The sequence below is a fragment of the Antechinus flavipes genome, chromosome 1, assembly GCF_016432865.1.
Source record: "Antechinus flavipes isolate AdamAnt ecotype Samford, QLD, Australia chromosome 1, AdamAnt_v2, whole genome shotgun sequence".
Classification (NCBI taxonomy): domain Eukaryota; kingdom Metazoa; phylum Chordata; class Mammalia; order Dasyuromorphia; family Dasyuridae; genus Antechinus; species Antechinus flavipes.
Genome location: NC_067398.1, coordinates 174722834 through 174749244, shown reverse-complemented (window position 1 = coordinate 174749244; position 26411 = coordinate 174722834).

The window sequence follows — 26411 nt, the reverse complement described above, 5'->3', positions numbered from 1 at the left end:
GATGTCCATTGTGTTGATCATAATTCTTATTATCTTCAAGGGTGTTATTCTTTAAGTTGTCCTGCTAAATATATTTTATAAATAAGGTCTGCTCATTTCATCGTTTGTCAGTTTGTCAAAACCTTCAAAATTGTTCCTTTTAATAATATTGATGTTATAGTATAAATATGGTGGTATTATAGTGTGAATGATATTGATGTAATACTACAGACAGAACTTTATTTTTGTTTACTTCATTCTAAAATGAATCATATAAATCTTTCTGTGTTTCTTTGAAATAATCTATTTCCTCATAATGCTCTCACATTTCTAGATCATAACTTACTGAGCCATTCCTCAATTGATAGGTTTCCCTTTAGTTTCCAAGTTTGAGTTTTATTTTGTTCTTTTTTTTGGTCATCACAATAAAAGATCTCCTATAAATATTTTTTCATACCTACAACCTTTTCCTTTGTATTAATCTCTTTTGCTAGGTATACCACCTAGTAGTGGTATATTTGGATCAAAGGGTATGCACTGTTTAGAACTTTTTGTGTACAATTCCAAATTGTTTTCTGGAATGGTTGTGTCCATTGTTAGGTAGACTAATAGTGAATCAGTATTCCTGTTTTTGCACAGCCTCTCCAACATTTTTTTAAGTCATTTTTGCCAGGGATAGGTGAGGTTTCTATGATAAAGATCCAAAATATATTACAGACTCAAATTTGTAAAATTAAGAGTCATTGCCAAGTGTATAAATGATGTAAAGCTATGAATGGCAGTTCTCAATTTAGATCTATAGTTCTATGAAAACAAAATGCTACAAAAATGTCTGCACCCAAACTCTGAGACCCTTCTTTCAGAAAGTGAATAGTTTGTTTCATCATTGATCTATCAACTAGAGTGTCCTTAGAGTACTATGTTGTTTAGAGTACTATATTTTTATAATATGGAAATATGTTTAAAATGATTATACATATGTAACCTATATCAGATTGCTTGCTGTCATGGAGAGAGGGAAGGAAAAGGAGGAATGGAGGAGAATGTAAAACTCAAAATCTTACAAAAAATGAATGTTGAAAACTATATTTACATGTAATTGGAAAACAAAATACTATTGAAAAGACTAAAAAATTTGTGTTTAACTTGTCTCAATATGCTCACCATTGCTTCATTAACAGTTATGCACAATTTGTGTTTACCTTATTTTATTGTATGTTAATTCCTGAGGTCACATACCTATTTGGCTGGGTCAATGGGCATTTCTGAAATCATTCACTTCTTTCTTGCAAACTTCCTATGATAGTGAATCTACTCAAAATACAATATGTCAAATGAAAAGAAAACATGTTTTAACACTCCTTTATAAGCCACTAATACTTTTTTCCTTTATCCAGTAAACTTGATGGATGGATATGTTCCCAAAGTAACAACATTAATTATTTATTAATGACCTGAAACTTTTGAAGACTGATTTTTACAAGAATGGATTTTAATCAAACTTCTTATTAATTCATATTTAGGAAGAAAAAAAAAGATTTGTATTTATCCCATGTAGAGGCTTCTAGTAACACAATAGATGGAACGATGGCACTGGGTCTGGAATCAACATGATCTGAGTTCAAATGTAAACTTAGACTGGCTATCTAGTCTAAGCAAGTAATTTGAGCAAGTAATTTAACCTCTGTTAGCCTCAATTTCTTCATCTGTAAAATGGAGATAATAGTATTTGCCTCTCAGGATTATTGTGAGGAATAAATGAGATAGTATATGGAAAAGCAATTAGCATAGTGTCTACCCCACAAGAGGCACTATATAAATGCTTATTCCTTTCTCTTAAGAATAAATCCTATTCTTATAGAATTTCAAGATTTGCAAGGCACATCTCATATTTCATAACAGAAGTAGTTGCAGTATTTTATCACCATTTTTGTAAATGAGGCAACTGAGTATAAACTGTTGAATCATTTGCCCATTGTTATATAATCCTTGAGTTTCTCAGGTGGCATTTAAACCCAGGTCTCTATTATTTTAGGTCCAGACTTCTTGCTCTTTCCATGTCCCCTTCCAAAGCTTCTCACATTTGATTGCAATCTGAGACAATGATTTAAGCACTATAGCTTTCCGTATTCTGATAAGTTATATATGTTGTTATATTGATCTACTCTGTTTTTTATTTAAATATAAAATTTTAAGTACTAATATACTTATTAATTTACTTATTTTCTGATTATTATTAATTTAAAATATGAAATATGTGGGTGTACATTCAAGAATTTACACTATTAGTTTTGGTAACTATTTGCCAATTCTAGGACACTATGTAAATTGGAATGAGCAATTGGAGTCCAATTGTTTACATTTCAGCCCTTCTATTTACTACCTGTGTCATCTCAAATAAGTCATTCAACCCCTTTAGACCTCAGTTTTCAACTCTGTAAAATGAGAAGTTAAGACTGAATGATATTGTTTCAACTCTAAAATTCTCTGCTTCTTATAAATAAACAATATACAATATTGCATTTTTATGCCTATTTAATTTAGATAATACAAATGGAGGAAGTGAATTTAAAACTATAAAACAAGACCTTGTTTTCCCTGCCTTTAAATTCAGTTGCTATCATCCTAAATGTTAGAATGATAAGATCAAAGACAGTGTGATATAATAGAAAGAACACTGAATTTGGAGTTAAAGAACTTGGATTTGATTCTTAGGCCTATCACTATCTCTATGTCACTTCCCCTTATTCAGTCTCAGTTTCCTTATCTCTACCAAATAAAGAAATTGAACTAGTTAAACTCTATGGCCTCTTCCAATCCTGTATTTTATGATTCAATACTAATAGATGTTGGCAGCAAGATACAGTGTGAGTTATTGGGTGTGAAGATAAATGTATAGAGATTCCTAATATTGGATAAGTGTCCCCTTTATACTTTCAAATGCGCTGGCTTTGCAAATCCAAGGCAATCTAAATTTCACAGAATGATGTCAGAGTCAAGTTGAATCAGCAAGAATTTAAGTGCCTACTCTGTGTTGGGCACTGGGGATTGGAAGAAAAGAAAACAAACAAAACACAATCTACACTCTTGAAGAGCTCTATAATAAGGTTTAAGAAAAGACATGCATTTATGAGTCTTCTGAGATTTATATAGGTATCTTATGTAAAGGAATAAGCAAATATGAAAAGTCCTCAGAAAAAGCTAATATATCTATTTTAAATTTCTAATGAATTGTTTACAAGCATTAAGTGGCCTTTCCCCCACATAATTCAAGTTACTTCTTTTCAGTCTGTACTTTTAAACATATGTTCACTTCAATGCTAAGATATATTAAAGTTTCTGAGTTTGTATTTGTATAATTTTTGTACCTATTGCTTTACTACTGTCTCTTGTCTCTTTTGTTAGTTTTTGTCTCTTCTAGTACAAAGCAGAAGAAGTCAATTTCTACTTACAGCTAATGAAACACTAAGGTATTATTATAATGTGCTTCTTTTCATATGATGACAGCTGTGACCATCCCTAATGAGTATATAACTTGAAAGAAAGCCGACACTAAAATAGTTGGAATAGGCAAGATACCAAGGAAACAGACTAACTAGGCAGATGGTGATTATTTTCTCTAGAAAGTCTTAGTAAAACTGTAAATCTGATGCAATGGACTGAAAACAAAGGGACATTTGTGGGCATTTATAACTTAATTTTTCTCACAAACATCTTTTCTATTAAGACCAGTTGTTGTACCAATAAACATACATTTTCATTCATAATAATAATTCATTATATTCATAGCATAAACTTTTCTTTTTCATATTAGAGAAAACATTAAAAAAAAACAAAAAAAATTAGAAGAGAAGTTAATGGTGAAAAATAAGACATTATATGTGATGAAGAGCTACATTTTATTTATTCCATATAATAAACATTCTGGGAGATACAGAATTCAAATATAGGCATGCCTCCTTTTATTATGCTACATAGATACTTTTTCTCATAAATTGAAGGTTTATGGTAACCTATGTTGAGTAAATTTATCAACACCATTTTTTTCCAGTATCATATGTTCACATTGTGTCTTTTTGCCACATTTTGATAATTCTCACAATTCAGACTATTTCATTATTATTATATCTGTTATCAGTTTTTTATGTTACTATCATAATTATTTTGGAGTGTGGATATATAAGATGGCAAACTTAATAAATGTTCTCACTGCTCTACCAACTTGTCTTTCCCCTTTTCTCTTTCCCTGTCCTCTAGTCTCCTGAAACACAACAATATTAATTTGTCAATTTATAATGCTACAATGACCTCTAAGTGTTCAAGTAAAAGAAATGTCAGTGTAGCAACCTTTATTATTTTAATTTCTTTTTTAAGAAATTGCCATGGCCACCTCAACCTTCAGTAACCACCATTCTGATTGGTCAATCGCCATCAAAATTGGAGAAAAACCCTTCACCAGCAAAAAGATTATAATTCACTGAAGATTCAGATGATACTATCTTTTAGCAATAAAGTATTTTTAAATTAAGGTGTGTGTGTGTGTGTGTGTGTGTGTGTGTAATATATGTGTGTGTGTGTGTATAATATATATATGTGTGTGTGTGTATGTATACATATGTATATTCAGACACAATACTATTACACATTTAATAGACTGTAGTAAAGACTATATATAATTTTTATGCATTAGAAAACAAAAAAAATTATATGACTCACTTTATTGTAATATAAATTTTATTGTAGTAGTTATGTCCTCATGGAACTTTCATGTCTTTTAGAGAAATTAAATAAAAACATAGATAATCTGCAATACTACTGGATAGGTATATTAGTGAGGTACAAAACAGTGCTGTGAGAAGAAATGATATTACTGATCTTGAAATCAGTAAATAAGGAAGAAAACAAAGATTTATTAAGAACTTAAAATATGCAAAGCATTATTCAAAACACTATGCAAATATTACCTTATTTGATTTTTCACAACCATCATGGGAGGTAAATACTATTCTGACTGCCATTTTACAGATAAGGAAACTGAGGCAAAAGGAGGCTCTGTTGTGACTTCCCTAAGGTCACACAATTAATAGTGAGTTATCTGAATCAGGATTCAAATTCTGATTTTCTTGAATCCAGACTGTGCTAATTAGTTGCCTCTACATTTTATGGAAGAGGTAATATGTGAATGGGGGCTGAAGGTGAAGAGAAAGAGGAAATGGACAAAAGTAAAGACAATGTTATTTCTTAGAGAAGTTTAAATGATATAAAAAAAGTCTCCATAAAAGTAGTCTGAAATATCCCTGAAATGACCAAATCCAGCAAAAAAAAAAAAAAAAAAAAAAAGATTGTGATTTTTAGCTTTAGCTAAAAAACATGGTACCTACAATTAACTTAATTTTGAAGGTATCCCCCATATTCTGAATGCATTTTTTCCTTACCTCTGCCTTTCAGAATCCTTTTAACAACTTCTGAAAATACTTAGCTTTCTCTAAAGTTCAGCTCATGTGTCATTACCTGTATGAAATCTTCTGTCATTCTCTTCTCCTATGCCCCTTAGCTTGAGATCTATCATTTAAAAAAAAATTGATTCAGTAGAGCAAAATGTAATTTTGAAAGCTTCTCTTAGATCAGGAATCTCCAGGGGCCTATGTTAAAATTGTAGAACATTGATAGGTGGCAGATCCATTTACTATAAATACAGTCTTCAAAATATTCTGGAGATGTGGAATCAGATTATTATCACAGACAAAATTCTTACAATCAAAGATCCTATCGATCCCATGAAAATTTGTCAACAGTATTTTTAAAAGATGTTGCCATATTAAATATTCAGTCTAGGCTCCATGGTGTCAAAGAATTCTAAACTAGAGATATCTGACTGAGGCGAAAAGAATTATGTGACAATAGGAAGAGAGCCAAATCATCCTGTTTGCTTTGTTTGCTACTCAAATTGTTCTGAGTATGCTTACTATGAGCCTATAAGGGTAGGTGTACTTTCTAACATTATTCAGCCACAAAAGCAGTAATTTTATCTATCTGTGCAATAATCTGTAAAACATTAAATATGAAATAATAATAGCAAGAAATTGATTAGTGCTAGGAGTATTTCATCTGAACATCAAAGAAAGAAAAGAAGAGGTGATAATAACAATAAGTAACATTCATTTAGTTAGGTATTGAAAAAGAAGAGTATTGGGCTTGGAATTAGTGACTAGAGCACTGGTTTTGGAATAACTCATAGAAAGTGATATCTCAGGTATTATGCGAATCCGTTGTACTAGTATGGAACAGAGATCCTTTAATGCTGAAAGTGGATCTAATGCTCACTCCTTATTTCTCACTATTCACAGTACATTTTTCACAGTACATTTTTCACTTGTTAAAAGGGGTACCTTAAATATCTTATTTTATAATGGCATTAAAGTAAAAAAGTATAATTGACTTTTAAGAGATATTAATTTTTACTTCTGCATATTAAAATCGATTAAATTTAAATTCTGGGTATGAAGTAAAGCTTTTTAAAAGTCTTCTCTAAAATTTGCTATCCTTGGAGAAATAATCCTTTTTAAAAAATTTCAGGAATTTTTCTTTTGGTAGGGCTTCCAGGTACTGAAGAGTGTGCTTGGATAACAATTATTGCTACTTATATTTTGAATTGTTTTTGAGATCAAATAAAACATTTTCAAAAAATAAAAGCAATGGATCTGATATTTTGTGATACCTGGGCCTTCAATAAATAGTTCATGGAGATTAATTCTTCCCCTTTAGTACAAGAGCATCATAAGACATATTGAAGAGAGAAGAGTCTTTCTTTGATTCCTTTCTAGAAATTTATCTTCATTCAAGTTCACAATGGAAGAGAGGGAATAATATGCACTAGACCATCTTTAATCTCTTTGTTGAATTTATATTATGCTCACAGAAAAAGAATCTTTTGATAGAAGTGTGGGATATTTCTAAGTGAATGACAGAATTAGTCTGTATTCACAATGCTACCAATTCCTTCTAAAGTGTCTTTGGTCTGTATGCTTTGATGGCACCTAAATCACCATCTTTATTATGGAGTGATTCTCAGAACTGAATCTAATGCTTCAGATGTGGCCTGACAAGATAATAATGGAATTATCATTTGCCTTTGGTCATTGAACTTTATTTAATGTAATCTGTGGTGGGAAAGTAACATTATATTGGAGACAAGAGTACTGAATTCCAGTAATGGCTCTACTACTTATTAGCAGTGTGATCTTGAGTCTATAGGCCTTTGTTTCTTCATCTATAAAATTGAGGATAATATTTTATCTATATAATCCAGGAAATGGGTACATATGATTTCTTCTAGCTCCAAGTCTTTGCTATCCTCATCATCTGATCCTCTTTGTGTAGAATAAATGTTTCTGTGTCAAATTTACAAATATACTTCTTATAGATCTCAGAAATATCTTAGATGGTCAGCCTACACTCCATCTAATCCTAGCTACAAAAAAGTTTAATACCAATACTAATACTAATGACACTACTGACATTTATAGGAAATAAACTAAAGTTTTTCTACAAAATACTTTTATAGAATAAACTTTATAAGTATTTATATATTACAAATTGCCAGAAGTCTTCCTTTGATTCTTTGTTCTTCATATGTTATCCCTTGGATATTCAATGAGTACTTAATTCACTGAATTAGGGCTTGAGTTTACTTTTTAAAAAAAGTAACATCAAATTCCCTTAATTTCCTATTAAATTACATTATATAATATCTTACCTTATTTTACCCTATCTTATCTTCCACTTGTATGAATAATAAAGCTCCATGGGAAATAGCCACCACATGTAATACAGAGGGACATATGTAAATTAAATAGAAGTGTTGGGTAGTGGTTGATGACAGAGAGGACCAAGGGGAGTCTCTTACTCTATATATTCTTTTACTTATATGTAAAATACAGAACAGAGAAGTACAAGGGAACAACTACACATGCAACTTAAATGGAAATTAAAGAGGAGTTTTGGTGACCTTATTATAAGCCCTGGTCTTGTTCTTTCAAATGTAATTGGCTTTCTGTTCTGAGGGATGATGTTTACTGAAAAATTTAATTCTCTTTAGATTATTAAACTTCCTTGTTTTAAACTCTCTTTAATAAATCGATTTTGAACTGGTTAATTAATATAATTTTGGAGTAAGCTCAAGTTTGTGATCTCTTGTAGAAGAAACATTTACCCTGCTGCTTTCCCTAACCTTTTCCCACTAGGGGCTGAATATACCTTTTGCTTTCCCCAAACTGACCAATTTTTCAGACTCAACTTCCATATGAGATGATAATACTTGTTATAGAAGTGAATTGACATCCTCAATAAGAGGGAAAAAAGAAAAAGGATGAAGGGGCAAAGTTGGTTGGATATAATAGAGGCCAGGGCCAGTTCTCACTTTGTGAACAGAAAAGAAAGGCTTTCTGCTTAGATTTCTTTCCCCTCAGAAAAAGGGTTCAATGAGAGGGAAAGCATATTTCTTCAACTGGCTAGCAGGAGAGAAAGATACTATCTCTGAAGGACATTTCCGCTATCTCTCCAGTCATTGCTTTTATCAGTACAACATCCTCATTGACTTCAGTGGCTACAATTCAATGAGTGACTTGTCATATGGAAATAAGAGTGGGAAGGAAAAGTTCTTGGACTCTTGGAGCACTCCCGCATGGTACCAAAATGGAAACTGCCACATGAACTCCAAACTTGCTGACTTTTTCTAGAATTGCTAGTTAACCTTTCACTGCCTCAGGCAAATTTCTATGATTATAAATTATAGAGAAGGTGGAGACCTGCACTGGTAGGGAAAGTTTCTCTATTTAAGCAATTTTAGCATAACAACTGGGAGTCTCTAGACCATGTTTTGAAGACCATTAAAATAGGGATATCAAAGCATCTATAAGGTCAAAACTTTTTTCATAGTAATATTAAGATGTTTTGAAGTCCAAGACATAACATACAGAAACAAAAGTTCTTTTTGTTGAGGAGGGAATAGGTTTCTCAATAATTTTTAAGAGTATAAAGTAATTCTGAGACCAAAATGAATTGCTATTGCTTATCAGTGAAATCCCAAGTCTATTACTTATTTCTTTGAAGTATACTTTTGCAACTTTTCTTTGAACTTCTCTACACACACACACACACACACACACACACACACACACACACACACACACACACACCCATAGTGTTTAACTGGCTTTGACTTGAGAAAGACCTAAATTCAAATACTATATCTAGCACATATCAGATTTGTAGGCCTAGGTAAGTTACTCATTCTGTCAATGCCCCAGGCAACTGTCAAAGACTAAGTTGCAGAGTAGATGATTTAAGTAAGGAAATTTCCTCATTTGTTGCTCCTTATGTCAATGAAATTACAGGCATTGTCCCAAAAAGGTGTGTGCATGTGTTTCAGAACCAGTTCTAAATGCCATGATCTATATTTTATAGTCCTGCTGTTTTCAACCTCAGTTGCAGCACACACAGAGCAATGGCCTGGAAATTGAGCCATGTAAGGATAGATTGAAGGAACTGGAATTGTTTGGCCTGGGGAAAAGGAGACTTAGGTGCTTTTTAAGACCACATTAGGAAGCAGTTGTAGGGTAGTATATTTTGGTTTAAAAGAAATCTAACCTTGAAGAACTGCTATGCGACCATAGATATTGATTACTGTACCCATCCTTATCCTATACCCAAGCATATAGTCATAACAGGTTCTGTCTCAAGGAACCTGGCCTTAAATTGTACCTCTTCTTCGATTTCTTCCTAATACTCTTGGGAAGCACTTTGAAACAGGTTTTAACAGGAGTCAAAGCTGGAAAGTGAAAAGCTTGAGCTGAGGGAGAAGCTACTTTCCTTTGTAGGTTCACTAAGTCATTAATTCTTCCAACTCAGCAGTCATGTAGAGTTCTTTTCTCTATATCAAGCTCCCAGGAATGGTATCTGCGCACAGAAGAGGGTATCCTGTACTTAAAAACTCCTAACACTTAAAATAATTACAGAGTGGAATGAGTTGCTCCAGTGAATAGTGAGCTCCCGGTTATTAGTTATTTATACAGACTAGATGACCTTCTCTTAGGAAAGCTGTAAAAGGAATTGATGATTTGAGTAGGGATTAAACTAGAGGGCTTCTGGGGTTCTGTTCTATTCTAGGTCTTTAAATCTATGTAGAGAAATTAGATTTTTTTTTTTTGATGCATAAATACATTAAATTGTCCCAAATACATGAACCATTATCATCTGCAGGGAATAGAGTATGGGGAGGAGAGAGAATTAAGCTTGAAAATTAATTGTTTAAAATTTCAAAGGAACTATACTTATATTTTACCTTACTTATTTATTTATCTGAAGACTTGCTTAACCTGGGTTAAGGAAACTGTTATGCTACCGGGAGTCACCTGCCAGTGGCTGCTGGAGATCTAACTTAGACCTGTAGAATGTATCTCTTCTTGTGAGTAGATGATGGTGGTACGAGGAGACTGAGAGGCAGTTGCTGTTTTCCGACCTCCCTACTAAGAAACTGTTGTGTTGTCTGACCTCTCTCCTCTTCGCTCTGCCTCCAATTTATTTCATTCCCAGTCCACAAGCAACACCTGTGTCAGTAAAGGCTGCCCCGCAACTCCCTCAAGTGTCACAATCCACAGCTGCGAAGGCTCTCAGAGAATTGACCTACCCTTTCACCCAGGCATGATACTTAACAGAAACAATTTTGTTAAACATCTTAAAAATGTCTGGTACCATTCTGATTTTGTAAATGACATATTTATTAATCAGCTTTTATAATTAACTTTGGGTGTGGAGAACTATGTTTTTACCCTGAAGGGAGAAGATCTGGGTTAATTCTTCTATGTTCATTTTTAATGAGTTTAGTTCATCCAACATGCTACACAGAAGCTAGAGATCTAATTGAGGTGTTTGGTTTGTTTTTGTTTTAAAACTCAAGCTTTGATTTTCATTTTGTTTCCAAAATTATTTGCCTTGGGTAATAAGAAGATATTTTTTGTTACTCTTGGAAGACTTACTTGTATGATGACTACATTTCCTACATTGCTCAATTCTGTAGACAATCAGAAGAAACTCCTCTGTGCCAATTTATTATTTTTCTTGAATTAAAGAAAGAAAATGCATTTTAAGTCATACACGAAGCCCTATTTTGGCACACAGAAGTGGTAGAAATGATAGGTTTTAAAGTTCTTCTGTCTAGCTGCAGAGCCAACTCCATATTTAACTTGTACACACACAAGTAGCAGCTATGCAACCAAAGGTCAAGATTTAAACTATGGGTCTCATCAATGATTATACAACTAATTGAGATGATTCTGAAAAATTCTGAAAAAATGTACATCTCCCTGATCCCACTTCCCTCTTAAAATGTGATCCAAATAGGTTAGGAGGAAATCTTTAGGCAATTTGTACAAATGTTTTGCAATCTAAGAATCCAAAAAATAGTTTGTTAAACCTATAGTATTTGGCAGGAACTGTGCCAAGTGTTAAGGATATGATTAATAAGGAATACAGCCCTTACCCTCAAGGAGCTTAAAATAGGGGAGAAAGCGTACAAGAAGAGGCAGGAAAGGAAACAGGAAAAGAAAGGAGAGATCAGATAATATCTTATTCATGGAATTGAAAATTAACAGGGAAGCAATAACAAAATGGAGAGAACTTAGAGGTTCCACTTCCTGCTTGAAAGGAAGGCATTAAGAGGAGTTTGGTACTCCACCCTCCAGTCCTCCAATCAGAGGGGAGAGGAGGCTGAAGGAGGTAGTATCACTTAAGGCTTAATTAGCAGCGTGGTGATGACATTAGAGGTTATGAGCTCAATCTGGGAGGGACATTTTGTCCCATAGAGTTGAAATCAGGCAGAACAGCAGATATAGAGTGGATGATCCTGATGGGAAATTAGGGACTTACCCAAGGGACTGGGCAAATGCCAATGGGCAAATGGAAAGACTGATGATGATGATGGCAATAAGCACAGTGCCAACAACTTAAATATTGCTATTCCTGCTCTCTTGATGATACCATGGGTAGGACATTAGTAGTTTATTTGGGAAAGGGCTGTAGGCATGCCTTTTGAAAATACTACAGAGGCCCCATCCATTCCTAGTTTTACATAGAACAATAGTAATGGGACAGTGTTGGTTTAACCATGTAGGAGGTAAGCTATAGCAAATAGAGAAGAATGGGAGTGGTTTGTAGTAGACTCAACATCACTGTTTCCGTATCAGCTGATAGTATTGCAATTGGATTAGTATTGAGCCAGTCTACTGACTGAAAAGCCTTGAGGAGACTGAGAAATGAGTGGGTGAGCTTGCCTTTTAAAAATTCTTAAATTGCAATCATTCAGACATAATTATTTCCCAACTTAATAGAACACACACACACACACACACACACACACCTCACTTCAAAAATTCTAAGCTGAAATAGTCAAAAGTCATAGCTTTTATGTAGTACTCTTATTATCTTGAAAATTCATCCCATCTTCTGAATATTATAATAAGGTTTGATAGAAACTTACTATAGGAGACTACTTTTTTTTTTTTTTTTTTAAATCATTGTACTTTTTTCTTAGGAGTTGAATGGACATTCCTTATATACATGGACAAATGGAAAAATGGAAGATAAATGACAGTGAAAAAGGAGAAAGCTGAATTTGCTGCTTGCTTCTGATAATAAGGGAATAGTAATGACCAAACCTTTCCGAGTTCAGTTTACTCATTGATAAAATAGCTATAATATCTGCAGTACTTAGAGAATTTTTGTAAAGATGAAAATGAATGATGTATGTAAGACATTTTATGCACCTTAAAGCATTATATAGATGTCAGCTATCATCAATTTTGTATAAATGTAGGGAAGAGTTGGTAAGTTGATTCCTGACCAAATACCTAAGCCCAGGATATATTCATAAGAAGAGGGATATTGAAAGTTATTAAATTAAGTGTAAAGACATGGATACAGATGTCCTACATTCCTTTATGAAGTGTAAAAAATTCTGTTGATTACATTAGAAGTGGAGCCTAGTTATTAACTGGATAAGATATTGACCATATGCCAGCTTCCTTTGAAAAACCAGTTTAACAGAGGTTATCAGTTTGAATTTATTTAAAACAGACATGGATGCAGAGTGTCTAGTTGATCAATATGAGACCCAAGCACTTCAGAAGATTGGATTTCTGGCAGCAAAGATGAGATTTAATATGAAGAGAGAACTAGGCTTGGCAATTGAAAATTGAGCCATGGAGAAGGATGAATCTTGGAAGCTCAACTAAATGAGAAGAAATACTGAAGAGGAGGGTCATAGGGAAAGCAACAAGAAGCTTTCATAAGGAGACAAAAAAACATCAAAACTATGCAGTACAGTAGGTACAAGATGCCTTGGTTTCATACCTCATGTCAAGTATACCAGAAGCTTGTTTCCAATCTTTCCATAAATTCTGTGCATATTTTGGAGAGCGAGAGAGCCCCAGGTTTGGGAGGGAATATTTTGCAGCTACTGTTACTACTATGTGTAAGTGTAATTGCTTTGAATCAATTTTCTTTACTAGAATACTATTAAGGGAAAGCTAACAGATGAAGGCCTGTGAGCTTTAGTTCTGGGAGTTCTGAACATACACTTTTACCCCTTAGAATTTTTGAAAGTATCCACTCAAAGGAAACCTAACCTGCAAATATGTGAGTACCAAAAAGGTATGCTACATAGTATTTGCTTTTTAAACATATCTATCCAGTTTATTCTTGTAACTTTTCTGTTATGGGGAAGGCAATGTGAAAAAAATGGAATGAATTTGCAAGTTAGAGAATCTGAATTTGAATCCTGGCCTTTTTACTTTTATTATCTTTAAAATACCTTTTGCGGGTCTGAATTTTTTCATCTGTGAAAGGATGGAGTTAGCCTAGATGTTCTCTAAAGTCCTATGATTCTATAATTGGGAGAAAATGTATTTATAAGGGGAATTTGGGCTAAGATATGTAACTCCTACAAACTCTTTCTCCTGGTGAATTGGTTCACTGGAGGACTGCCACATCTCATCCCCTGTAAGGGACAGTTATGTGACTTTCTAATGAGGGTTGAGCTTCCGTTTTAAAGTGTTTTTTTCCAATATCAATCATCAGTTACCTCTTCAATAAAGTTAATGTCTTTAATTAGCAACTCATAATAAATTTAACTAGTTAACATCAATTTGGTTTTTTTTAAAGGAATATTTCCTAAAAAGATATAGCAGGAAATAGAGTATGCAAACATTCTCCTCAAATGAAGTCACACGAATCAACTAAATCCTGAGGAAGAGTAGGTTCAAACTTAAAGCCACAAAGAATTCACCCTATCAACTTTGTTACTAAATGTGGCATAGCTACTAGACAAATCATTCCCTTACTGTGGGACATATTCTTCTGCCTGCCAGGTAGAGCCATTCCTGGTCTAGGTGAATCAGATTTTCCTTATGGTTAAACTGGTGAAATGGGTTCAGCTGTATGCATTCTCTAAAGTGGAGAGCCAGATCCCTCCATTCCATATCATCACAATTATCTAGTAATGGGCTAGTAATGCACTAATAATGCAGATCTGCATCTTCCCCAAAATGAGCCCTTTTTAGTCAGTTTCCTGTTACACACACACACACACACACACACACACACACACACACACACACACACAACACATACACATTCAACATATTCAGTCTTTTTCCCTGAGCTTCAGGTATCATCTTAATTGTCTATGGGACATATTAAAATGGATGCCCCAAACTCATTTCAAAATCAACATGTCCAAAACTAAATTTATCATCTTTTACTCTAATTTCTCAACCTTTTTCAAATTTTTTTGTTGAAAGATCTTTTTACTTTTCCCTACGTGCAAATGGCTTTAGCCTCCAGTCTTCATTTTCTCTTACCCAACTTTTCTAATAAGTTGCCAAATCTTTTTTTTTTAGCTTCACAATATTTCTGACATCCAACCTTCTTCCTCACCCCAACTTTTTTCCCCCCTCTCACATTGCTGCTTCATTATTTCAGACTTTCCCCTTTGCCTCTTCTTATTATGAATTTAACAATCATCAACTAATGTGAATAAGCACACAAAGAATAAAAAGATTGTATATAAAATGAATTTTTCTCACATGTAGTATTTTAAGTATATATTAAATAGCAGAATTGTAAAGAATTTACTGTTTATTTTCTTCTGGGTATTTTAAATTATTTTATTGATGGTTTTTCCTTTTTCTTTTTGTTTTGTACATCTGTATTACTATTAACTCATGGTTATCCTTAAAAGATGTTCACCTTTGTAACAAGTAAGCATAATCCAGCAAGACAAATGAACACATTGACCATATTTCCAAATATGTGTCATTCTCCATTTCTTGTCATTCACCTCTCTACCAAGAGATGAGTAGGATGCTTCATCATCAGTCTTCTGAAGGCAAGATTGGTCAGTATTTGGCTGGAGTTCAGAAATTTTTCAAAATTGTTTTCCTTTTTTTATTGCTGTCATCATTTAAATTGTTCATTTGATAATACACATTACCTCTCCCTTCAATTTAGACATCTTTCTGGGTTTCTCTGAATTTGTCATTTTTTTCTCTTTTATGGTACAAAAATATTCCATCAAATTCATATTCAGCAATTTATCTATTCACCAATTGACAGGGACTCACTTTGTTTTTAATTCTTTATTGTAATCAGCAATAACAACAGCAACAAAAAAGTGGCACTATAAATATTTTTATACATATGGAACTTTTCCCTCTGTTTTTGACTTCTTTGGTTTATACAGCTAGTAGTGGCAATTACTAGTCAAAAGATATGCATAGTTTAGTGACTTTGGGAATAGAATTCTAAATTGCCTTTCCAATAGTTGGATCAATTAGACCTCCTTCAATAGTACAAACATATCCTTATCCTTTGACAACCCTCTCAACAATTGCCATTTTCCTTTTTTTTTTTTTTTTTTTTTTTTGTCATTTATTTTTAATCTGCTAAGTGTGAGGTAAAATTTGGAGTTATTTAACTTACTTTATATTATTTTTAGTCATCTGCAGTAATTTTTCATGGAGTTATTGATAACTTGCACTTCTTTTTAAAACAGCTTACCTATATCTTTTGGTTGCTTAACTATTGAGAAAACGACCCTTGTTCTTATTTGCATATTTTGCATTAATTTCTTATATCTTGGATAACATATCTTTATTGAAGAAATTTATTACAAAGATTTTTCTCAGTTAACAATTTCTCTTTGTTCCCACCAAAATTTTCAATTTTACATAATCAAAATTGCCTTGTACTCGTTGCCTAATGATAATAGCTAATATTTGCATAACACCTATGTTCCAGGCACTGTGCTAAATGCATTATAAATATCTCATTTGATCCTCACAACAACCTTGGGAGATGTTTATATTGCCCCCATTTTACAGATAAGGAAATAGAAGCAAGCATAAGTTAAATGGCTTGAGCAGGGCAACATGGCTAGTAAGTATCTGAGGCCAAAATTGAACTTAAATTTTTCTGACTCCAAGCCTGGTTCTCTGTACCTAGCTACCTAGTGAAGAATTATAAAAAGCTAAGTTAGTAATTAGTTAAGCTCTAATTTAGAATTATAAATAAATTTATACATATAAATATGATGAATATTTATTTTTATATAACACAATGATATATGATATTTCCAAAGAACTCATCATGAAATGATGTCTTTAGAGAGACGTCTGTTGAACCTCTGAGTACAAATTGAAGCGTATTTTTTCACTTTCTTTATTTTCTTGCTTTTTTTTTTCCCAACATGATTAATTGGAAATATGTTTTGCATGACTACATATGTATATTATTCTATCGTTTTTCAGTTGTGTCCAACTCTTTGTGATTTCATTTGGCATTTTCTTGACCAAGATACTACAGGGATTTTCTATTTCTCTCTCCAACTTATTCAACAGATGAAGAACTGAGGTAAACAGAATTAAGTGATTTGCACAGGTCATACAGCTAGTAAGTATCTGAGGCTTGATTTATGTTCAAGAAGATAAGTTTTCTTGACTCTTGGCCTTGCACTCTATCCAGTGAGCCACCTACCTACCTGTCTTATCTATGTTTAATGAATATCGTATTTATTGCCTTTTCAATGGATGGTGTAGAGAATGAAGATAAGGAGAGAATTTGGAACTGAAAATTAAAATGAAAAAAAAAAACCTACCAGAATTCTTTTGACATTGTATGTAAAGTAGCATGGCTTGTTTATATATAAATAATAACAACAAAATAAATATATCTAAAATGTTAATAAAATTATAAATACATAGCCATATTGATTTTGTTTGTGAAAAAGTTTTTCAGTTTTACATAATTAAAATTGTCCATTTTATCCTTTGTCCCTTGTTAAGTTAGAGATTCTTCCTTATCATAGATGCGTGAAGTATCTCCTCCTCTTGTCTTCTCATTTATTAATGATCTGATCTTTTCTTTTTTAAATCATTTATTTATTTGGTCTTTATTATAGGATATGTCTAGCATAAAATTATGGTAAAATCTAATTTCTGTCAGGCTGCTATCTAGTTTGTCAGAAAATTTTGTTGATTATCATATTCTTATTCCAGTAATTCATAGATTCTTAAGTTAATCACACTTGCTACTTCTGGATCTCTTTATCTAATCTGCTCCATTGAATGGGGTTCTATATTTTCTAACCAGTACCAAATAGTTTTGATGATTACTACTTTATAATATAATATGAGATCTAGTAATTTAAGGCCCCTTTTACTACTTTTATTTACTTTTTTTCATCATTTTTCATGAGGTCCTTGACCTTTTGTTCTTGGAGATGAATTTTGCTCTTATTTTGTCTAATCATATAAAGCCACCCATTGGTAATTTGATCAGTTTGCCTTTTCCACTGTACAGAATCTTGTCATGATTTCAGGTTTTTTTCTTTTGATAGAGTAAGGGAGTGAAAACATAGTGAGGTGTAGAAAACAGGAAGGTATAGGTTAATTGAGGGTAGTGGTCACTAAAAATCAGCAAAAGGGCGTTGAAAGAAGCTAAAGGATCCAAAAAAAAGTTGTCATATTTTAGCATTTTTATCTTCAGTTTACCCTTTACCTTCAATTGAAAAAAAAAAAAAGTCAGCTTAGTGAGGATGGATTTCATTTTTTTATATGCCCTAGCTTCCTGAAGGCTTCTTTTAAACTACATTCATGCTTAGATTTATAGAATGTTAGACCTGAAGGGTCATCTAGTCCAAACACTTAAAGATGAGATTTTCTCATTGACACATAAATCTTGTTAGTACTTTTCTTCCCTTCCATTCCAAAGTTAATTTTGTGCCATACTATTTCACAAATGTGATATTGTAAGAGATTTAATATTTATTTCTTTTAATTATTTTTAAAAATTATTTTCAGTTCCAAATTTTCTACCCCTTCTCTCACTCATTGAGAAGGAAATTCCTGTTGTACATATGTAGTGATGAAAAATATATTTCCACATTAGCCATGTTGCAAAAATAAATGAATGAAAGAAAAGGAAGTGAAAAATATGCTTTAGTTTGCACTCAAAAGTTTGTCAATTTTATCTTTGGAGAGGGATAGCATTTTTAAATCATAAGTGTATTGGGATTATAGTAGACCATTGTATTTTTTATTAGCTAAAAATTTCATAGATGATTATCATTATAATATTGCTGTTAGTATGTCTAGTATTCTGCTTATATCACTTTATATTGAGTGATATATCCTATTATCTTCTTCCTAGATTTCATTGCCTAGCAACATCTATATAAGTTATTATGGTATATTTGAAAAAATGAAATAACAGATAAGTCCAATTACTGAAAAAGCAAATCTTGAATGACAGAAGGCCCCATAACATCAATGAGGAGCATAGCAACTGGATGAAGTCCAATAAAAATCTGCATATATTAGAACAAACTTGTGTTAATGGAGCTGCCTGTTAACAAATATAATGATTGGTTTAATGCTGGCTGGCATTTTCTTTATAGCCTCTTGGAACATAAAGAATTTGTTGAGAAAAATTTCTTACCAGACTTTAGACAATGCTTATCTATTCAGAACTATTGGGTAAATGATATTACAACAACATATTCAGTATTGGGAGCTAGGCACTCATGTTGGTGTTAGTACCAGGTACCAAAGAATTGGAAGTCACTAGCAACAACTCCACAATGATTTGTTTACTATATAATAAACCATGCATCCTCAAGGATATTTGTTTGTAGAGAATTAATCAGATACTAGGTTTTGTTATTTGTTTCTGGTTTTATTTGTGTTTGGTTTTGTTTCTTTTCATTTTTATAATAACATAGGGAACTTGTAGCTGGGATAGGGAAATGATGGAGACTGCGGGTTCCCTTTATGTTTTTTTTCCTTCAGCAACTTGGGTTTGGCCTCTTGTATCTTTTTTCTCCAACCTGAAAGCCAGAGGTTCTCGAAGCAACTCAGAGGTTGAAGTGTCCAGAAGAGGACTCAAGAAGGCTGGAGTTCACCTCTCACCAATTTCACCTGAGGGCAGGGCTTTCTTCTCCATCATCTCATACCAATGAACTTTGGGATACGAGTTACATAATAATAGATTACTAGTCAAAACATCATTAGGAGACTATGGGTAAAGGTGGAATTTGCTTTGGAGCTATTTTGAATTAGTAAGTGAAAATTTTCTTTTTAACCTCAACTCCTTGACTGTATTCTACTTGATTGATTGGGGCAAGGAAGAGAGGATTATAGGAGGGGTGATAGATGAGAGAGAAAAGCTACTCAAATCATCTATAGATAATGTTTTTAAAATGAAATATTGCATGCTTTATTGCACTTAATTATACCTTATTTCTAAATTATAACCTCAAATAATAATTTGTATTTACTCTGAAATTTTAACATTCTGTCAATATGTACTTAACATAAAGTTTGTTGCTTCCTATGTTCAAATTCTACAAATTCCCTTTACAATTTATAGTGAATTTCATATATGATGTCATTAATTCCTACTAAATTGACTACATATTGATAACTATTGTTATATTATATGCAACATATTTTGAGTTTATTATTATTAAGAAATGTCAATTAAGTAGAATAACAGCACAACAAATTGTATAATATAGTGCTTTAATTTGCATGTTAGAACTTAAATGATTTGGGCCAGAGAGGACTCACATCTGTTGGAGGAAAAAGAATTTAAATAGATCCTCTATTTAGAAAAAATAGCATATTGCACAATCTGTTTAAATTTGGAATCAAAGAACTAATTGCTGTGCTAAAGAAATGAAGATAAAGTTAGTTTAAGATAGATAATGTACAAAAACCACTTTGATAAATACATGTTTTTAATTGAACTATGATTTAAGAGCACATTCTAATATAGAGCAAAGAGCAAGTAAGCTTAGGAAATGGGAATGGGAAAGAGATACTATTATTTTAACAACTTACACTTTGACAGAAATTTTCATTAATTTTCAAAGTAAATGGAGAATGATGGAGAATGATTCTTCTATTGAAATCTTACTCTGCTGCCTCATTCTGGACTGGAATTGGTCCTATTTCAAACCCTGTCAATAGAGTACAAACTCTGGCATATATTACTAATCTGGAAATCTTTAAGTCCTGGACCACTTAAGGCAAAGAACTAACCTGGCTAAGTGTGGTAAAGTTCAACATCAGGTTGCTAAAACAGTGTGAATATTTTGATTAGGGCATTTTAAAAGTAACATATTTTGATGTTTAAAAGGATTTTAATATGCCTCTATTGATGAGATAATGGATTTGATTAATTTAATAAAATTCAAATATTCCTTAATATATGAATATTAAATATTCCTTAAGCACTTATATACTGGGGATATAAAGGTAGGAGTAAAACAGTTCTAGTATTTTATACTAGATAAATATAAATATAGATAAATATAAGTATTTATACTTATATAGATAAATATAAGTAGATAATATAATAAGTAGATAAATATAAGATAATTTGAGGAGGGAAAAAACAAAAACAAAAGGAATTTTAAAAGCTTCATGGAGGAGAAGACAACTTATCTGTCTTTGAATAAAATTGAGGAGTCTCAGAGACAGAGATGAGGAGACAATGTATTCCAGGTGAGTGGAGGATAATTTGTGCACATACAAGGAGGTAGGAAATAAAAATACTTTGTTCAGAAACCAGGCTAGGGAGAACAATGTGAGAAGAGAATGACTGAGAAAAGGCCATTGGTTTTGGCAACTAAGAAATCACTGGCAAATTTGAAAAGGCCAGTTATATTAAGTATTCATATATTAGTAATCATAACCATCATTTGATTACATGTCGAGGTCTATAATTTCTGTGTCACCAGACGTATCATATTTGTAGTCCTATTTCTGTTCTCTTGGATATTCTAGTTTCCTTCATTTCCTGTTGCCACTCTTCTCTAGCTTTAGCCTAAAATTCCATATTAATCCATATTGGCAAGATTGTTATGTAGCTCAGTGAGCTTTTCTATGATGTGAAATTGCTGCACAGACTTCTGGGAAATGAAGTTTTCAAAGAGAAAATAGTGCTATGTTTCACTACAGACGTTCTTCCCCTTCTCCCCTTATTGCATTCATTAAATATTTTAAAATTACAAAATATGTTATAACTCATTTAGAACTTAGATCAGCCTATGTGGAGGTAAGACAAATATTATTACCCCTTCTTTACAGATGAAAGGAAAGTGAGAAATATAGAAGTTAAATATCTTGGTCCAGGTCACATACCTACTACTTGGCAATGAAGTGATACAAAGGATAGAGCTCAAGCCCTGGAGCTCTAAGGAAGTCAGGAAGACTTACTTCAGCTCTGATCTCAAGTCACTCACTGGAATCATATTAGGCAAGTCATTTAATCTCTCTTTGCCTCAGTTCCCTCATCTGTAAAATGAGGATATTTTCACCTAACTCTTAGGGTTGTTGTGAGATATAAGATAATAATTGTAAAGCACTTAGCACAGGGCCCAGCTACATAGTAAGTGCAATTATTATTATTATTTTATTATTGCTAGTAAGTGTCAGAGTGAGGCCTCAAGTCCAGATTTTCTGATAATGGTGATCTTTATAAAATACCAGTGACTCAATGAAAATCCCTTATTGTTTTCCCATGCCCCAGAAATGTATGTGCCTTTTTTTGTTTGTTTTTAGCTATGAAGACAAGGCAAAGAAATTAAGGATTTGGAGAGTATTAAATACCCCTAAAACTCATTCATGTATTTTTAAAAGGTCACTCTAAAAATTAAGTTCATCTCTAAAAGTGTTCAACAAAGACTGCTCTATTTCTAAATCATATTTCTTTTCTTTGAACAGTTTATAATAATGGCTATATTAAGCTTTGGTAGGCTGACTTATGGGCAATAGACCATGCAAAGGTAGATGATTTTTTAAATGCCTTTTTATTAGACTAAGTTAACAAAATAGAAAGCTCTTGCTTCTAGCAATATCAATGAAAATTTATCCTTATAAATAATGTAAACTGTGACTAGCTTAATCTTTTCAATAATACATGTTAAGGGATTAGAATCTATTACTAGCCAAGAAACCTATCCACAATTTTATTGTTGATGTTGGAGAAGGGGAAAGAAAATGCTCCAGGGTATAATGTGATTTTCAGGTACCAGATTTGTATGTCCGTGTAGATGCTTTATGCCATGGCTACAACTGGAACTCAGGAAAGGTTAGTGTTATTCAAAGAATTAAAGAACAACAATTAGCTAACTACCATATTTTCACAACCAGAAACTAGCACTGTGTCTTATACTTAATAGTCTTTCAGTAAATGTTTGTTTAACTGAATTGAGTTGGATTGCATTTTCTTTGAGAGTGTTTTCTTTTCTGATCTTAATGTTTGTATTCTAATTAGTTTTGCAACTTATGTTGCAAAAAAAAAGCAGGATCTCCTAGCTCCCAGAAAGGTGTCAGTTATTAATAAGGAGTTTGCGTGTATTTAAAATAGAGTATTCTTCAATGAAAAGGTAGCATAAAATTACAGTTAACTCACAGAATCTGCCTTTACCACCTGCTTCTTATTAGGGTACTTTCTATATAACTTCCTTATTGAATTTATTGACTCAAGTTTTTTTAATTGCAATAAAACTTATAACTGAAACAAGCTGATCTCTGTGTTTAGATTCTAGACACAACCATGTGGTTGTATCCCTGAAATAGGGAAAACTATAGAAAAGTCTTCATTCTTCCTTAAAATAATGAACTTTCTACATCATTTTGAGCAGAAAAGAAAAAGGCTTTCATATATATACAATCTCTGCCCTCAAGGAATTATTTACTTGCTTCCTATACCTTTACCATGGACTTCATTAAATTCCTATAAATTAATGTGGCTTTTTTCTTTTGTTAAAATCACTCTATTATTGATGCCTTTTTTATATACCATAAATGCTTTCCAATGTAACAATATCTCTGTTGAACATTCCCATTTGACTAAGAAATATGATGTAGTACGCATGCTCTGGTTTCTTTATCCCAAGGTCAGACAGGTTCCATTTATCCCTTCCCTGAGTACTCACTTCACTCATTCTATGACATTCTGAGGGCTTTTTAAGGCAAGTATGTAGTACAATGGAAAAAATGCTAGACTTGGAATCAGGAACATTCACTTGAGTTCAATTTTCCCATCAGACATTTACTAGTTATGTGACTCTGGACAAATCACAAACTTTTTGTCTCAGTTACTTCATATGTAAAGTGAGAAAAATAATAGCACCTAACTCCCAGAGCTGTTGTAAGGATGGAATATGTTAACATAAGTAAAGGGCATTGCAGATTTCAAAATTACAACATAAATGATATTATTAATTATTGTGGAGTATCACTTCTACTGCCTTGGGCTTTATAATCTTTACCAGCTAAATTCTTCTCCTTGCTGTTAGGGTTTTAGTTCAATTTAAGCACCTAACATGGCTTAGCTTTTTATTAGTTTTTTTCTCTTTTTTTATTATAGCTTTTTATTCACAGATCATATGTATGGGTAATTTTTTCAACATTGACCTTTGCAAAACCTTCTGTTCCAAATTTTCCCCTCCTTACTCCCACCTCTTCCTCCAGATGGCAGGCAGTCTAATATATGTTAAATGTCAAAATATATGTTGAATCCCATATATATATGTATATATTTATATATATGTGTATATATATGTTTATCTATATACACATATTTATACAGTTATCTTGTGCACAAGAAAAATTGGATCTAGAAAGAAAAAAAAAACTGAGAAGGAAAACAAAAATACAAGCAAACAACAACAGAGAGAGTAAGAATGCTATGTTGTGGTCCACACTCAGTTCCCACCGTCCTCTCTCTGGGTGTAGATGGCTCTCTTCATCACTGAACAAGTGGAACTGGTTTGAATCATCTCATTGTTGAAGACAGCCACATCCATCAGAATTGATCATTATATAGTCTTGTTGTTGCTGTGTATAATGATCTCCTGGTTCTGCTCATTTCACTCGGCATCAGTTCATGTAAGTCTCTCCAGGCCTCTCTGAAGTCATCCTGTTAGTCATTTTGTACAGAATAATAATATTCCATAACAGTCATAAGTCATAATTTATTCAGCCATTCTCCAATTGATGAACATCCACTCAGTTTCCAGTTTCTGGCCACTACAAAAAGACCTGCCACAAACATTTTTGCACATGTGGGTCCCTTTCCCTCCTTTAAGATCTCTTTGGGATATAAGCCCAGTAGAAACACTGCTGGATCAAAGAGTATGTACAGTTTGATAACTTTTTGAGCATAGTTCCAAATTGCTCTCAAGAATGGTTGGATCCGTTCACAGTTCCACCAACAATGTATCAGTGTCCCAGTTTTCCTATATCCCCTCCAACATTTGTCATCATCTTTTCCTGTCATCTTAGCCAATTTGAGAGGTATGTAGTGGTATCTCAGAGTTGTCTTAATTTTCATTTCTCTGATCAATAGTGATTTGGAACATCTTTTCATATGACTAGAAATAGTTTCAATTTCTTTATTGAAAATTGTCTGTTCATATCCTTTGACCATTTATCAATTGGAGAATAGCTTGAACTATTATAAATTTGAGTTAATTCTCTATATTATTTTGGAAATGAGGCCTTTATCAGAGTCTTTTACTGTAAAAATGTTTTCCCAGTTTATTGCTTCCCTTTTAATCTTGTCTGCATTAGTTTTGTTTGTACAAAAAATTTTTTAACTTAATATAATCAAAATTATCTATTTTGTAATCAATAATGATCTCTAGTTCTTTTTTGGTCACAAATTCCTTCTTACTTCACAGGTCTGAGAGGTAAAGTCTCCTAATTTATTTATAATGTCATTCTTTATGTCTAGATCATAAACCAATTTTGACCTTATCTTGGTATACAGTGTTAAGTGTGGGTCAATGCCTAATTTCTGCCATATTAGTTTCCATTTTTCCCAGCAGTTTTTGTCAAATAGTGAATTCTTATCCCCCCAAAAACAGGGATCTTTGGGTTTGTTAAACACTAGATTGCTATAGTTATGGAGTATTTTATCCTGTGAACCTAACCTATTGCATTGATCAACTAGTCTATTTCTTAGCCAGTACCAAATGGTTTTGATGACCACTGCTTTATAGTATAGTTTTAGATCTGGTATAGCTAGGCCACCTTCATGTGATTTTTTTTTTTTTTTCATTAGTTCCCTTGAAATTCTGGACCTTTTGTAACTTCCAGATGAATTTTGTTCTTATTTTTTTTTTAGGTCAGTAAAATAGTTTCTTGGGTGTTTGATTGGTATACCACTAAATAACTAGATTAGTTTAGGTAGTATTGTCATTTTTAGTATATTCACTTGAACTATCTAAGACCACTTAATATTTTTCCAATTGTTTAAATCTGACTTTATGTGTGTGGAAAATGTTTGGTAGTTTTGCTCATATAGTTCCTAACTTTCCTTTGGCAGATGGATTCCCAAATATTTTCTACTATCGACAGTTATTTTAAATGGAATTTTTCTTTGTATCTCTTGCTGTTGGATTTTGTTAGTGACGTATAAAACGTTGATGATTTATGTGGATTTATTTTGTATACTGAAACTTTGCTAAAGTTGTGGATTACTTCTAATAGCTTTTTAGTAGATTCTCTGGGATTCTCTAAGTATATCATCATATCATCTGCAAAGAGTAATAATTTGGTTTCCTCATTACCTATGCTAATTCCTTTAATCTTTTTCATCTCTTATTGACAAAGCTAGCATTTCTAATTCATTATTAAATAGTAATTGTGATAGTGTTTCATACTTGATCTTATTTGGAATGGTTCCAGTTTATCCCCATTACATATGATACTAACTGATGGTTTTAAATAGATGCTACTATTTTAAGGAAAAGTCCATTTATTCTTATACTCTCTAGTGTTTTTAATAGGAATGGGTATTGGACT